The sequence below is a fragment of the Cyanistes caeruleus genome, chromosome 17 (genome assembly GCF_971803275.1).
Source record: "Cyanistes caeruleus chromosome 17, bCyaCae1.hap1.1, whole genome shotgun sequence".
Classification (NCBI taxonomy): Eukaryota; Metazoa; Chordata; class Aves; order Passeriformes; family Paridae; genus Cyanistes; species Cyanistes caeruleus.
The window spans coordinates 6,748,020-6,761,727 of record NC_141717.1 but is presented as its reverse complement, the minus strand read 5'-3'; the positions used below and the strand labels follow the sequence as shown (position 1 = coordinate 6,761,727).

Here is a 13,708-nt window from a genome sequence, read left to right as displayed (position 1 = left end):
ACTACTCCCTTTGTGCTTTGTGCTTTGGTCAGTGTTTATCTGTGTTCCCATGGAGTATCACCTCAGACACACATCATGACTGTCCTTAACTAACCAAATTTTGCTCTGAGATCAGAGAATCTGTTTGTAAAAGGACTGCACTTCTCCATGAAGCTATAACTAAAGCTTTGTCCATGTGATTGCCCAGGGATGCAGACAAAAAGGATCCTGGACTGAACACAGGGCACCAAGGAGCACTGGCATCTTCTTCAGAAAGTGCTTGTGAGCAATGGTGTCCTAACTCACCTGGTGCTGGCAGTAACACCCTGAGGGGGAGAGGAATGCCCTTGGAGGGAAGGATGCTGCCAAGGGCTCAGCAGGAACTGGTACTTCAGAAAGAAAAAGCAAAAATCACAGCTGGAGGAAGAGCTGGCCTTGTGCTGCTCTGCAGAGGGACACCAGGCATGGATTCACAACAAACAGCTGAAAAAACAAAAAAAATATAAAGAGGAAATCAACAGCAGTGAAATTTTGTTTGAAGCTGCTCAACAACAGCACTTACATGGTTTTGTGTACATAGCTGGATTGAGACCTAAAGAAGCTTGAGTTTCCAGTTTCTTATTATGATGTGTATTCTTAAGGCAAGATTCAAACCCAGAAGTACTTACAAGCCTGGATGTAGAATGCATTTATTGCCATAGCCCCTACAAATAGCAGCCTGCTCCCAAAGTACTGGTGTGAGTGAATGAATGAATGAATGTTGGCATGTTAATAGCGGTAATTTTGGATGAAGTCGCACTAGTATATGGATATACAAGACCTACTTATCTCTTAATAGGTCTAAGATATAAAATGTCATGTTAAATCACAGAGTTCTTCTTAAATCAGAATACTCAATGTATAATTGATGAAGTATATTTTCACGTTCTAAGGTTTCTTTATTTAAAAAATCAAGACACAAGACTGCTTGAACCAATGGGAAGACATCTCATCAGTTCATTTTAGAAAGACCTCTACAAGCCATATGGAAATGTCATGTTTTAAAATACAATTTGACATTAAAATGTCACAAACTGCCTCCACCTCTTGATTTAAGTAATTTTAATCACAGGTTTCAGTTTGTACAGCACCTTATGTGAAAGCACTGTGCTGAAACTCTCTAATTTAGACCCAGCTCTTTCCACTAAGTCCTGAATATACAAGGTCAAATATGAATTTAATGGAATGAAGGTCAGAATTTTATTGCTGGCATTCGCTGTCTTGAACAGCCATCACTGACAACTCATCCATGAGCATCTCAGTACCTGGTTTTGGTGAAGGTAAATATACCTACTGGTGCTCCAAGATTTTCATCAGCTCCTTCCAGTGAGACTTTAGAACCTCATTGGATGAACTAAACAGGAAAACAACACGAACCATAGAAAGAAACTGAAAAGGACCTGCTTCCAGGGAAAATATTAAAATCACTTTTTATGTACATGTAAGCTGATGTTTCTACTGAACTAATGGTTGTGTGAAGTCTGTAGTGAGACAACTGTAAGAACATTTATCTACCTAAGTATATTTAAATAGTTACTAATGACTTATATGAAAGTATTTGATTTTTATAGAAGGCTAGAAGTTTGCACATAGTTTGCAACACAATGGTTGTTTCTGAATGTAGCTCTATATAGGACCACCTTCCAAACTAAACAACAAAACTTGGACTTGAAATTCAAATACAACCAAAAAAAAGACTCATTAGGGATCCAAATATACTGAAGACAAAAACTTTGCAAGCTTTCAACTTGTCATGAAAAGCAGCAATAAATGATAGATGCAGACCCAGTATGCCTTATTTTCAAAACCTGACAAGCCCACAAAACCAGACTTGCAGTAGTGCACTCTATTGTAAAAGCCATCAGTGCTTGTTTGTTCAAAATAGAAACTGTCAATACTTTAAGAGCCAACTAGGAGACATCAGTTTAGTGCAGATGGTGCCTCAGACTCATGCAAATATCACAGAGTGGCTCTACAGAGCTGGCAGGACATTGTGTGCACGTTTTTGGTTGCACCTTTGGACTTTTTACATTCCAAACATCAAGCATTTATATTGAAGTAATTTCAGGTTTTACACAGGAGCATTTGAAGAGCTGTTGCTCTGTTACAATTTGAACAACTACAAACATCAGACAATAGACACTGGAGAACGGAAAAGGGAAGCATACAACCTTGGATTTGCAAGGCAAAGCTTATCAGATCTTGGGCTCCATTGCTGGGTACAGCTTAATTTATGAGAAATCGTGTTGGGTGAAAGTGAAAGGCACATACAAGTTTCTTTTTCTCACCTACAGATACCTCTGGTTTGTGAATACGTTATCTAGACTCCTATAAAAATAACACTGTGATAACTAATAACCATAACAGATATGGGTTAGGTATTTACATTTTTGTTGTTTTCATAGATTTTTAAGGCAGAGGGAGACTTGAACAGTTGACCCTACTGTTTGACACAGACCATTGGTTTATTTGCATTCTGGTACCTCTGGCTCTTCCTTTGCTGGGAACTCAGTGGTGTTTCAGTCCACTCCAGACCACAAGAGCTTCCAGCACTCACCAGTGGAGCTAAGGAGGCTGAAGCACACTCACTACTGCTTTCATGCTGCCATTTAATGCAGTTTTACATTCATTTCTGGCAAATGAAATACTTGAGTGAGTGTCTGGGGATAGTGAGAATATTCTCCAGGCCCCTTTTTTATCTCCATCCAGGTTTGTGAACAGCAGCTAAGCATATTGATGAAGGAATTAATACCTTTGGGCAGACGTTTTTCAAGTGCAACTGGGCTGGCTCCATTCACTCTCCAGTTCCACTGTTCTTCCCTGCCCGGAAAAATTAAGCATTCAGGTATGTAGGTTCAATTCAGAATACATAATGTGGACAATTCACAAAACACTTTGGCTGGCCCAGTTAAATAACAGTATATACTGCTCATAAAACCAGTGCTGCTGAGTATCAGTCACTGATTCTTCTGACAGAATGGTGTACTGCCTTCTGAAAAATGCTACACACTTCAGGCCTCCTGTGGTATCAGCCTGAGTAATGGTCACTAGCAACTTCTACAAACAAGGCTGGAAGGAACAGTCCTTATTAAGAAGATCTCTGAAGTCTACATTCACAGGAATGTTCATTTAAATAGTGCCAAATTTTAATCAAAACTGGCAGCATTTGGTGAATGTCCCTTTTGCTTGTGGCAACTTTCCCTTCTGTTTCTTAGAAATGTCATTGTACTACCCTGGGTTCTGGCTGGACACATGATTGTCTGGGGAAAAAAATTCCAGCCAAAGGAAACAGAACTGAAAGTAACTGGAGAATCTTTCTCATTCATCTTTTGATCTGGGCAATAGATAGATGCATTTCCTTGTAACGGCTGCATTTCCCAGATGTAAAGCAGTAAAGCTCCCTCCTCCAGTACTTCTGCAATTTCTGTCACATAGCTGTGGAGCGTTGCAAACTGATAACATTTGTAAAGAGTACTTGTAAAGTCATAAAAGTAGCCGTGCCATGAAGTTCTTACTCATAAACTGTGGAAAAAGTTTCTGTCCTTGAATTCCAAGCATTTTTCATGTTTTACAATGTCCTCAAGTTATAGTTTATGGTTTGTAATCTTACACTAAGCTTGTTTAAATTCCTGGTACATGAGTAGGAAAAAGTATATTGGTTTATTATTTCATCAGAAAAGTTACAGATACGTGCCTTAGGAACAATGCTTTCATCTTTCCTGGTAGTTGTCTCTTGCAGGCTCATACTGAAGAACAAGTTTCCATCATGGTTTTCATTTGCTGCTTTTCATTCACGTGTTTATATTGTCTATAAATGTATGGATATGTAGTGCCTTGACTCAATAGCTCTCAAGTTGTACCTTCATGTTGCAGCTCTGCCTAAATGGGCAGACTGCATTTCAGAATGCACAGGTAAGAAATTATCATTTTAGAATGCACAGGTAAAAAAGAACAGGCCTCTGGAAAGAGACATGTTGTGTCCTGGGTCAGTCCCTGTCCTACATCCCACTGAATGGCAGGAGGGAACTTGTTTTTCCAGCACTTTTACTAAGTGCTACAACTTGGCTGGGCACAATTTGGCCTCTGGAAGCAGGTTAACTCTGATCATACAAGCACAAGAGTCCTGTGAAGGTGGGATGAGACCCTTAGATTGCAGACTTAGAAACTCTGAGGTGTACCTAAGCATGTCCAAATGCCTCAGCAGGATGGTGCTCCTCCGGTTGCAAAGCTGACTCTGGTTACCCACTGCTTTGGACTGAAGCACTTCCTTATATCTTTCCCACCCTCTTCCTCCTTTAGTGTACACAGATCCTGCAATAAAACCTTCTCAGTCAGAAGGAAAAGGAACTCTTTATTGCATTGAAATTAGAAAGCAAGAGATGACTTACACCTGGAGGTACTGCAGCTGCATTTCATCAGCCAGGAAATGTTGCATAATCACAACATGTTGCATACAGGAGAACTGAGAGTACTTGTTTTTCAGCCTCTGCCCTCTTGGGCATCAGTTTCCAAAGATGGGCTGGGTTCTCTAACTTCCCTAGAACTCAGGGCTAGTTCTTTGTGGTCCAAACCTGTTGTTAACTCTAACATTTATTTGGCTGCTGCAGCTAAGGCTGAATACTCATTTAATCTCACATGCTGTACTTAAGAGTATATTTTAGGAAACTAATTAATTCATATTTTCATCTGAAATACAACTACATTTTTTAAAAAAATATTTTTAACATGAAACACCAATTCAGTATGGTTTTCCTTCCCTCAGGGTTGCTAGTTTAATGTTTATGGAACAACTGACACTATTTTTTCAAACTGAATTAAATAATAGAGGCTTGAAGTACTTTTCATCCCTTCAGAGACTTCATTAGACACTTTCTTAAAGGGGTATCATTATCTTTTCAACCTCCTCAGTTTTTATCCAGCAGTTTACTACTGAGATCTTTTGTGGGAATGTGGGTGCTTCAGGCTTCAGTTTGGGGAATCAAACCTCTCCCTGGCATGGACTCAAGGACATGCTTCTCAAGCTTATTTTGAAATTAGGACTTCACACCACAAATCCATAGAAGGAAATATTCTCTGGTCTTCCTGTGAACTTGCTTTAGTTCACAGAAAGGCTTTCAAGAGCCACTGACCTACAGAAAGAATGGGCCTTGCCTTTAGGCCTGCAGATTGTGGCTTTGATTTAACAGAGGTGAGTCACTGACTTCTGTCTCAGCTTCAAATACCACTTAAGTAGCTTATCTAATAACTGATTAATCTACAGTAAGTTAACAGCACTCAGAGGGGTCACCAGAATTCAGTGTTTCCCAGCCACAAGCGACTGCTCTAGATGTTAAGTTCCCAAATACTTAACAAATACTCCTCATTCCCTCTCAGTGAGAGGGACTGCTACTTAGTTGTTAGGACAACTGCAAGAAAAGGGAGAAACTGAAGTTTCACTGCTCTCCACCAAGCAGGGATATAATCTTACTTTTACATATTCTGAGGGAAGTCTAAGTACTAATCAGCTGCTCTCTTGGCTTGCTCCATTTTTAAGACTGCCTTTCTTCAGAGACTGATTTTTGAACAATCACAAGAGAGGAAAATCTTTAGTTCTGTAGGCAACAGTTCATTACTGACTGCTTGCATGGCACACTGGCTGCTCTGGATGTCCTTTCAAAGAAATTCAGTGCTCTCAATGTACACCACAGAGTACCATAAACAGGTCCAGCACTTCATTTCAGAAACCTCCAACTTTCTTTGGGCAATGCTCAATGTTGTGACACACTTCTTTTCTGGCTATTAGCCTAAGTAACTAGAACAAGTTCACCAGGCAGTGTGTTTCAAAGCAGGGCTGAAATCCATGATCTTATTCAATGCTGAAGCTATTGGATTGCCTTTCCTTGCTGTGTCTGTGCTTCTTGTCTTTCACCCAGTGACCTGCTCTTGTCACACTTGAGAGACAAGCAGAGCAGTCAGAAAGACAAGCACACCTCTGCAGTTTGAATTGCCTTGGAAAAACACGTGGGCTTCTTGCAGTCAGATTTCTCCAGTTTGCTGTATTATGTGAGTTCACTCTAAGAGTGTGTAGTGATAGTCAGCGTGAACATGTGTAAGTAATACATACAAGATATAGCAGGGGGATGAAGAGGGTGGACACTGCTGAAAATAACTTGGATGATAAAAGAATCAATTGGGAAGATGAATTTTCAACACACTGACTCATTCAGATGGAGTAATTTGAACAAAATTGCAGTGATCATCCAGACTCTTCTTTAAAGCACAACTTACGACAGATAATGATAGATAATAATAGAAAGGTAGTAAAGAGCTTGTGAACTCTGAGCCTGTAAATACTTGCACAATAATAAGCTGGAATGCTTTTACTAGATGTTTTCAGCATGCAAGGATGAAAACATGGTTTTTCCCTCCAGCAGAGGGGGCTTGGCAGTAAGCTTTCTCAACACAAAACCAAATGATTTCTTCAGAAATTGAGTAATACTAACATCAAACTGATTTTTATAGGAACTTGCATAGTATTATAGATAAAAACAGAACTTCCTCCAAACAAGAGATTCAAATATAAACAGACACAATTCCAATGAATGCTGTTCTGGCTATCTTGGTTTGCCTTATTTCTCAGTGTGGCTTTTCTATTTCAGCAGAAAGTCCTTGCAGTTACACCTGACAGGCAGTGTGCAAATAAAGGTTTTGGTCCTAATTCCTTTGAAAAACCGAGTCCAAGTTCCTGATAATCTATTCCTGTAAAATACTTTAATATACGTATAAGATAAAACCAGAGAAGGCACTAAGGTAAAGTCCTGGTGGAAAGTTTTCCAAGCCACAACAAAGGTGTGTATTTGAAGGCAAAAGGTCCTCTGTGTAGTCCAGGAGTTTACAATAGAGTTATTTGAGGCCATAAAAAATTGACATAAATCTGCATGGCCAAAAGAGACACTGGCAACCCATCACCACAGGATAGGTGAGACCAAAACTATGGATGTAATCCAAGGTGGTACAAAAACCTATCTGAAGTTAATGCTTAGTGTTAAGGTGCACACAGTGTTATGTAAAGACAAAAGAGTAACACAAATTTTCCATTAAATTAAAACAGGCTTGCTAGTCATCTGGTAAATTCTGCTTTTTCATGGTTAATTGGACTTGTCCCCCAAGTACTGTTTCCTTGCTTGATTTCAACTCTAATAGGGGAAAAGTACAGGCAGGTACATTTGAATACTTGGGATTATATTCTCATTATTATTTCTGATGAATGGTCTTACTCCACATGTGACTACTTGAAAATGGCACTGTTCAGTGCTGTTCAAAAACCTGATTCTTTTACTTCTAATAAGAACTAGCTGTCAATTTTAATGACAGATTCTGGTAAATGTAATTTCACCTCTGCGACTCCAGCTTCTGGTGAAGGAAATATTGAAAATAATGATGCACAGGAGTAACTCAAAATGAAATTCATGCCAGATGTAGCAGAAGGTACAAATGACTCACCATGACCAGTAAGGGTGCAGCACTTTCCCTTCCTGACGTGGGCACGGGCTGTCCTGTCACAGCCACAGGCAGTAGTCACCTTGCAGGATGCTGGCAGGTGCAGCACTCCCAGCATTGGGCTCTGCCCACTCACTGCCCTCACTGGTCATTCTGGTGAGCTCTTCTCAGAAGGCAGGATCTCAGCACCCACTTTATGTTTGTGGGCCGCCACCCACGTAGCCCCATAATTTTCCCTAAGTACTAATATACTTAAAATAAGAGTATGTGGGGGAGGAAGAGAAGGAGGAGTTCTGGTCACCTGGTGAAATGAAATTATCATTTAGCATGGATATCAGATTAAATATTAAAACTCCTTATTTGGAAGTGGGTGTACTATGTACTGACACTATTTCTGGTAGAAGAAAAAGGAGTTTAGGGCAGTTTATTGTGAGCAAGGGGGATGGGACAGGTCACTTTGTGTCCTTGGTCCCCAAGCCAGAATCCCAACTGATGGCACCAGATCTGATAGATGGTGAGCCCCAGGCCCTCCTGCCTTTGAGTCTCCTTATCCACATCTCCAGCACTTCCAGCCACTGTCAGCTCCCCCGTCTTTGGACCTGGTGTCCTCTGCATCACTCACTCCACTTCTCCAGGGCCAGGTCCCCAGTGCCAGCCACCCCTCAGCTACCTCTGGTCTCTGCAATAATCTGGGTTCCTTCCTGGGTATCCCCTCCTCAGGTGCACTTGGGAAAGCCCTGACTCCTGCTTTGCAGCTGGGAGGGTTGTAAAAAACCACCGAGTCCTCCATCATTCACCGTGGTGAGGGCAGCAGGACTTGGCTGAGGGAAAGCAACCTAGTGGCAGCTTTGGTAAGGCCATGCCCTGCAGAGCACTGCTGTGGGGGGCACTGCAGGGGACTGGGGAAGAGAAAATTGGACAGTTATAGGAATTGGCAAGAAAAAGAAGAATGTACTTTGATGCTAATGACTTGAGTCAGAATACAAGGAGGCTGAACTTCCCAGAAAGGAAGTTCACTAACAAGGAACCACAGATAACCTTCAGATGCCAAATTGAAAACTCTGGAGAAAGTAGACAATTCTCAGAAGAGAAAAAAAGCCCTGTACAAAGTATACTTAATATAACAGAAAGAAAGCAAAAGGCAGACAGAATATTGAAACTAAAAGAGATATAAAACAGAAATTAAAGGGTCACTTAGATAACATTGGGCTGGAAAGCAGAAAAAGCCAGAGTGGAGTAAATTTTAAACCTGGGCCATAGGTATTTTTTCACACAGAGAAAGGTCAGATGGGACAACATTCCAGCACTGTTATGGAGGAAACCAATAAGGAGTTAGATGGGACTAGCATAGAGCTAGTACACTAAATTTAAAAAAAAAAAAAAAGAAAAAGGATTGTGGAGGAAAAGAGACAAGGTAGAGATAGAAGTGTAAAGAAAGTGGCAGTATAATAAATATTGTATGGATAAAGAGGTTAAGAACAGCTTATTCTACGTCATTTCATGGAAGCTTTCAGATCTCCCAAACCTGTTTTATTAATTCTCAGTGCCAAATTTAAAGCTGTGTGTGTAGAGAACTTTTCACATGGAAAGGCAACTGTCTGTACAAATTCAAAATGGACCAGGGAAAATATTATCTCAAAGGCAAAGGATGTTCCAAAACCATGAGCCCAGAAGAGTAAAATGACACTTGACTGCTTCAGACATAAAATATTCTGTGCAAGTGCAAGTGAGACTGGATGCTGCTGATCTAAAAGCTACTAGACATTGCTACTGCTGTTACTTTAATATGGGAATTTTCCAGCTCAGTTCATCTTTCCATAGGTGTTAATTCTCTGAAGGATAGGTAGGTACATTGGAAAATGTATTATAAACAAATACATAATTGTCTCCTATTCAGTATATTTACACACATCCTCTTAAAAAAAAGAAAAAAAAAGAAAGAAAAAAAGGTAATTTCTGAGTATTCTTGCACATGAAATGAAAGCAACAAAAATTTTATTTTTTAGGCCATCAAGAAATGCATATAAGAGCCCAGTAAAAATATGTGAATATAAGTCCCAAGAACTTTCACATGAAAGATCCAAGCAGACACATCATTTTGCAGGTGTGGGTGGGGTCACTGCTAACCGGACAAGAAGTCTGAACAGTCCTGTTGGGCCTACTGTGAGATCATTACCTTAAGTCAATAAAAAGTAATGGGTCATACTTGTCAATTTGATTCCTCCAGGGATGAATGGAGCCCCTCTTGGTATGGTGCAAAAAGAGAAGTAAAACCACCCAACTAGGAAAGGGTGTCTGTGCCGAGTTCCCAGTGACTGCAACGGCTGAGTCACAGTGGGTTCTTGGACATGCAGGGGAGTTTTAGCAGGAAACCGCCTACCACTTTATTTACAGCTCTCCTTCAGCTCTGCCATTCGACTCAGCTCGGGAGATGATTTTATCATTCTCCATGTTGTGGATGCAGTTGCACAGAGATACTTTCCAAAAGGCCACATATGTTTAGTGTTGGTTTTTCATGAGGTTTCAATACATTCACTTCAGATGAAAGAAATACTGCCCCTCCTGCCTCCTCTCCATCAACTCAGATTTGTTTGAGTCATCCCTGACCTGCACAGATGCTTTGTATTGCTCAGCTTGTCTGTTTAGAAACTAGGGGCAGTGTGTGCCTTGTGAGCACAGGCAGATGCAGTAGCACAAAAGCACTTATTTTCAAAATTTTGAAGACTTCTGGTGTCTTGTGATTAATTTTAAATAAAGCAGGAGTTCCAAGATCCAGAAAAGCAGGGGGATCCTCAGTTCTAGCAGCCTGTCTTGCCTCAACTCATTGATTTCCACATTCAGCACCTGGAGAGTCCTGCTCTCCCACCTCCAGCACATTACTTTTTGGAAATTAACATAATTAAAACAACAGTAGGTTTGTATTAAAAAAAACCCCAACTATTCTGGAATGGTAGCAAAGTTTCTCTGTAGAACACAGAACTATCTACAGGAAATCATGTTTAAAAAATCGAATTGTTTGCAAATTCCAGCCCTTAAAATTGAGACAGGGCCTTCCTTGTGTTTTCTGCCAACTCTGTCCTAGTTTTGTGAGAGCTGAGATCATGCATTTCCCCAGCACCCCTGTATCAGTGCACACATGTGTGAGTGGGCAGATTTCAGGTTGCATATGCAAATATAAATCTGATATTGCCCAGTTTTTCAGTTCTTGGCTTTGTAACCACGAGCCATTGGTGCAGTGTGTGTACCATGGTACAGGATGGCAGGAAGGCTGTGGTATGTGCTCTACTGAAGTGCAAACCCCTAATTAGGAGAACAGAAGAGGAAATGTGGTAATGATTCTCTGGAAGAGTGATGGGCTCTCTGCACAACCCCATGATTGCACTGAAATCCCATTTTCACTGGGGTATAGCTACTAAATCCCTGGTGATGAGGACTTGTCTCGAGTCATGGAGTGCTCCTCAGTGTGGTAAACTCAGTGGAGAAAAATGCACAGACCCTCCAAAATCTGCTTCTGCCTACACAGGAATCTGTTGTATTTCCCCAGCCCTGAGAAGGGGGCTGGGAGGCGGTAAGGGAAGAAACAAAACCCAAGAAGATACCCATTTCTGTCTGCATATAGCAGTATGCAGAATAGTTTATGTAAATCAGAATCAGCTATGGGACTTCTGGGAAGTTGGCAGTGACACTGTCAGTGTCTTGAAGTTAAGGTATGAGTGAAATAAAGAGAGGAAATTCTCTTAAAGCTGTTTCTAAATGACCAGTACAAACATGCAGTTCATTCACCAAGAATTGCTTTGGCAATCTACATTGGCAGCTTCAGATACTTGGGATCACTTTCTCTTTTTTATGCTGCACAAAACTGCTTGTGGGTCATTTCTTGAAGCCAGATTCAGCTTTAGCCCTATGTTTGAAGGTGACATTTGAGAGATCATCACAGGCAGAGCAGAGAAAGGAAGCTGCATGAATCATGAGAGATGATCCGTTTGCCAAAGCCCTGTAGGCTGTACCACTCTTGGCATTTTGTGCAGCAGGTCTGTCACATGAAGAGGATTCATACATGACCTGAATAAACTCAATGAGTGTAACTCCCTAACAGCCTGAAAACTGTAAACTATTGTTAAAAACTGTTAACAACAACCCTAAAACTGGGTTTTACCTCTCCAGGCTCCAGTCCTGTGTTTCCCTCTCCCCAGAGATCACAGCTCTCCTGCTCTTCCGTCACCATCACAACCACACGTTGGTTCAAAATGAACAGCCACATTCAGCTCTGCCTACCACCTGCTAGCAGAAACTGGGAATTCACTGCAATTCATGCAACTGGCAGCAGGTCACACACACGTTATGCCCCTGATGCCACAATTTATCTGCACAGTTGATACTTTAGTGTTTCATGTATGTAGTTCAGTTTCCTTGAAATTACCCTTTGAAGGAAAAAAAAAATTAAAAAAAAAGAAACAAAAAAGAAAAAATAAAAAAGACAAAAACCCCACAGCCTTTCAGGGGATCAGAAACCAATTTCAGGAAACATTACCAACTTTGATGGTAAATGCAGCCACTGAGAGTAAATGCATTCTTTAGTGTGTGTATGTGTCTGTCTGTGTGTGTCTGTGTATTGGACCAAGTTTTTTATTGAATTTCCTAGAACAGAGGAATAAAACTGTGCAATGCTATGACTTACTGCTGGAATACCAAAATATACCCTTATCAATGGTGAGCTATTTTTAGTATGGTCCATGAGCAAGCAAGAAGTGAGGACTTTTTTGATCCAGGCAAGCTGCTTTTTCCAGCCCTGACACTGGGAATCCTCCAGTGCAGGGATCTCTAGGCACCCCCTGCCTGGGACTCCCCTGATCTCTGGCCCAATGGTCAATCAATGACTGTCCTGGGGAAAATGGGACTCTAAGAAAGGAAGGATAAAATATGCAAGGAATAAAAAGCCAGAATTAAACTGGAGGAGTTAGGCAGTGTCCTTTCAACTAATTCAGAATTTGTAATTCAACCGTATCTTGAAGAGAGCTTTGAATATCTTTGTCCTTAATCTCTTCAAAAATAGGCTATTTTTAGCAGGAGATCTAAGGTCAGGACTTCTCTATTCTGAGTGCAATCCTACTTTTCCATTTTGCTAAAAAGATCTCTGCCCAGTTGCCACTGGCAGCATTTTGGATGCAGAAATCAAATCTGCACGTGAAGTCACATTTGCATCCTCCTACATCCACATTCCTAATAAAGCAACAGCAACAACTACAGAATGAAATGTTCACCTTGCATAACTAAGAAAAAAACTTCTGAGACACTTCCTAAGAACACAGCCACTGTACTATTGTTGCTGTGTTTATACACCACTGGAACGGGAAATCTTCTGAAGGGCTCTGATGAAACTCCAGCCAAGTCTTCAGCGAAGAAGCCTAAACTCACAGAAATTTCCTCCTAACCAGAGCACAGACTCTGAGCATGGACTTGGGAAGCTACTGGGGCATTTTTAATGTAGTCAGAAATTCTGGGTTTCTGACTGAAGCTCAGAGGCCAAACCTCTCAGGATGTGCAGGACCTTGTCTGTAGCTGCTCCGCCTTTGCCAAGGGTAAGGACAGCACTGTATGAGGATTACAAAGGGTCTAACTGCAAAAAGTACTCCCTGTTAGTAACTAAACCTTTCTTACAGACCCAGGAAGAGAGTATATAAACCTATTTATACAGGAAGTCATGGTAGAGAGCACAGTATTTAAACTTACATTAAATTTACATTCATACATTTATTGTTATTTCTTGCTAGTATTGTAGTAATCATTGTATCTATTTGCCTATAAAAGCTCTTGAGGAAAAAAGTCCCAACACTTGGCATGGGAAGAATTATATCTGTTTTTTCTTTACAAGTGATCACACAGCAAATCTGAATTTTTAAGATGGTGATTAGAGAAATCTAATTATGGAACTTCAGCTTAGATATGGACTAAATCAGCAACTACCTGAAAGCTGTATTAGTTTACGTTGGATGAGGCTGCAGTGTCAGGAATATACAGATCACTTTGTCAACAAGTAAATCCTGAAGGTCATGGACATAGTTTTGGTACTGCTTCAGAAACTGAGAGGTAACTCAGTCCACTCTCCAGTGATGTAAGACAGAGCCAGGACAGAGCAGCTGAAGCAAAGAACTATGGAGAAGTACAAATTTAAATTGTTGTAAGAATAGCTCCAGTTACCTTTCCAAAAGGC

General features: G+C 40.7%; 1 protein-coding gene across 3 annotated transcripts in view; it reads right to left on the bottom strand.

Annotated features, from left to right (window-relative positions):
* The window catches only part of RMI2 (RecQ mediated genome instability 2), a 66,794-nt gene that overhangs the window by 7,085 nt on the left and 46,001 nt on the right, over window positions 1–13,708 (bottom strand). The window contains exons 4-6 of one of the 3 annotated variants that reach the window (XR_015277179.1): window positions 2,771–2,838; window positions 1,284–1,372; window positions 286–462 (exon numbers count right to left, since the gene is read on the bottom strand). The gene's annotated coding sequence lies outside the window, so the exon portion shown is untranslated. The remainder of the gene's footprint in view (window positions 1–285; window positions 463–1,283; window positions 1,373–2,770; window positions 2,839–13,708) is intronic. The other 2 variants (XR_015277177.1, XR_015277178.1) reach the window with 2 other exon arrangements.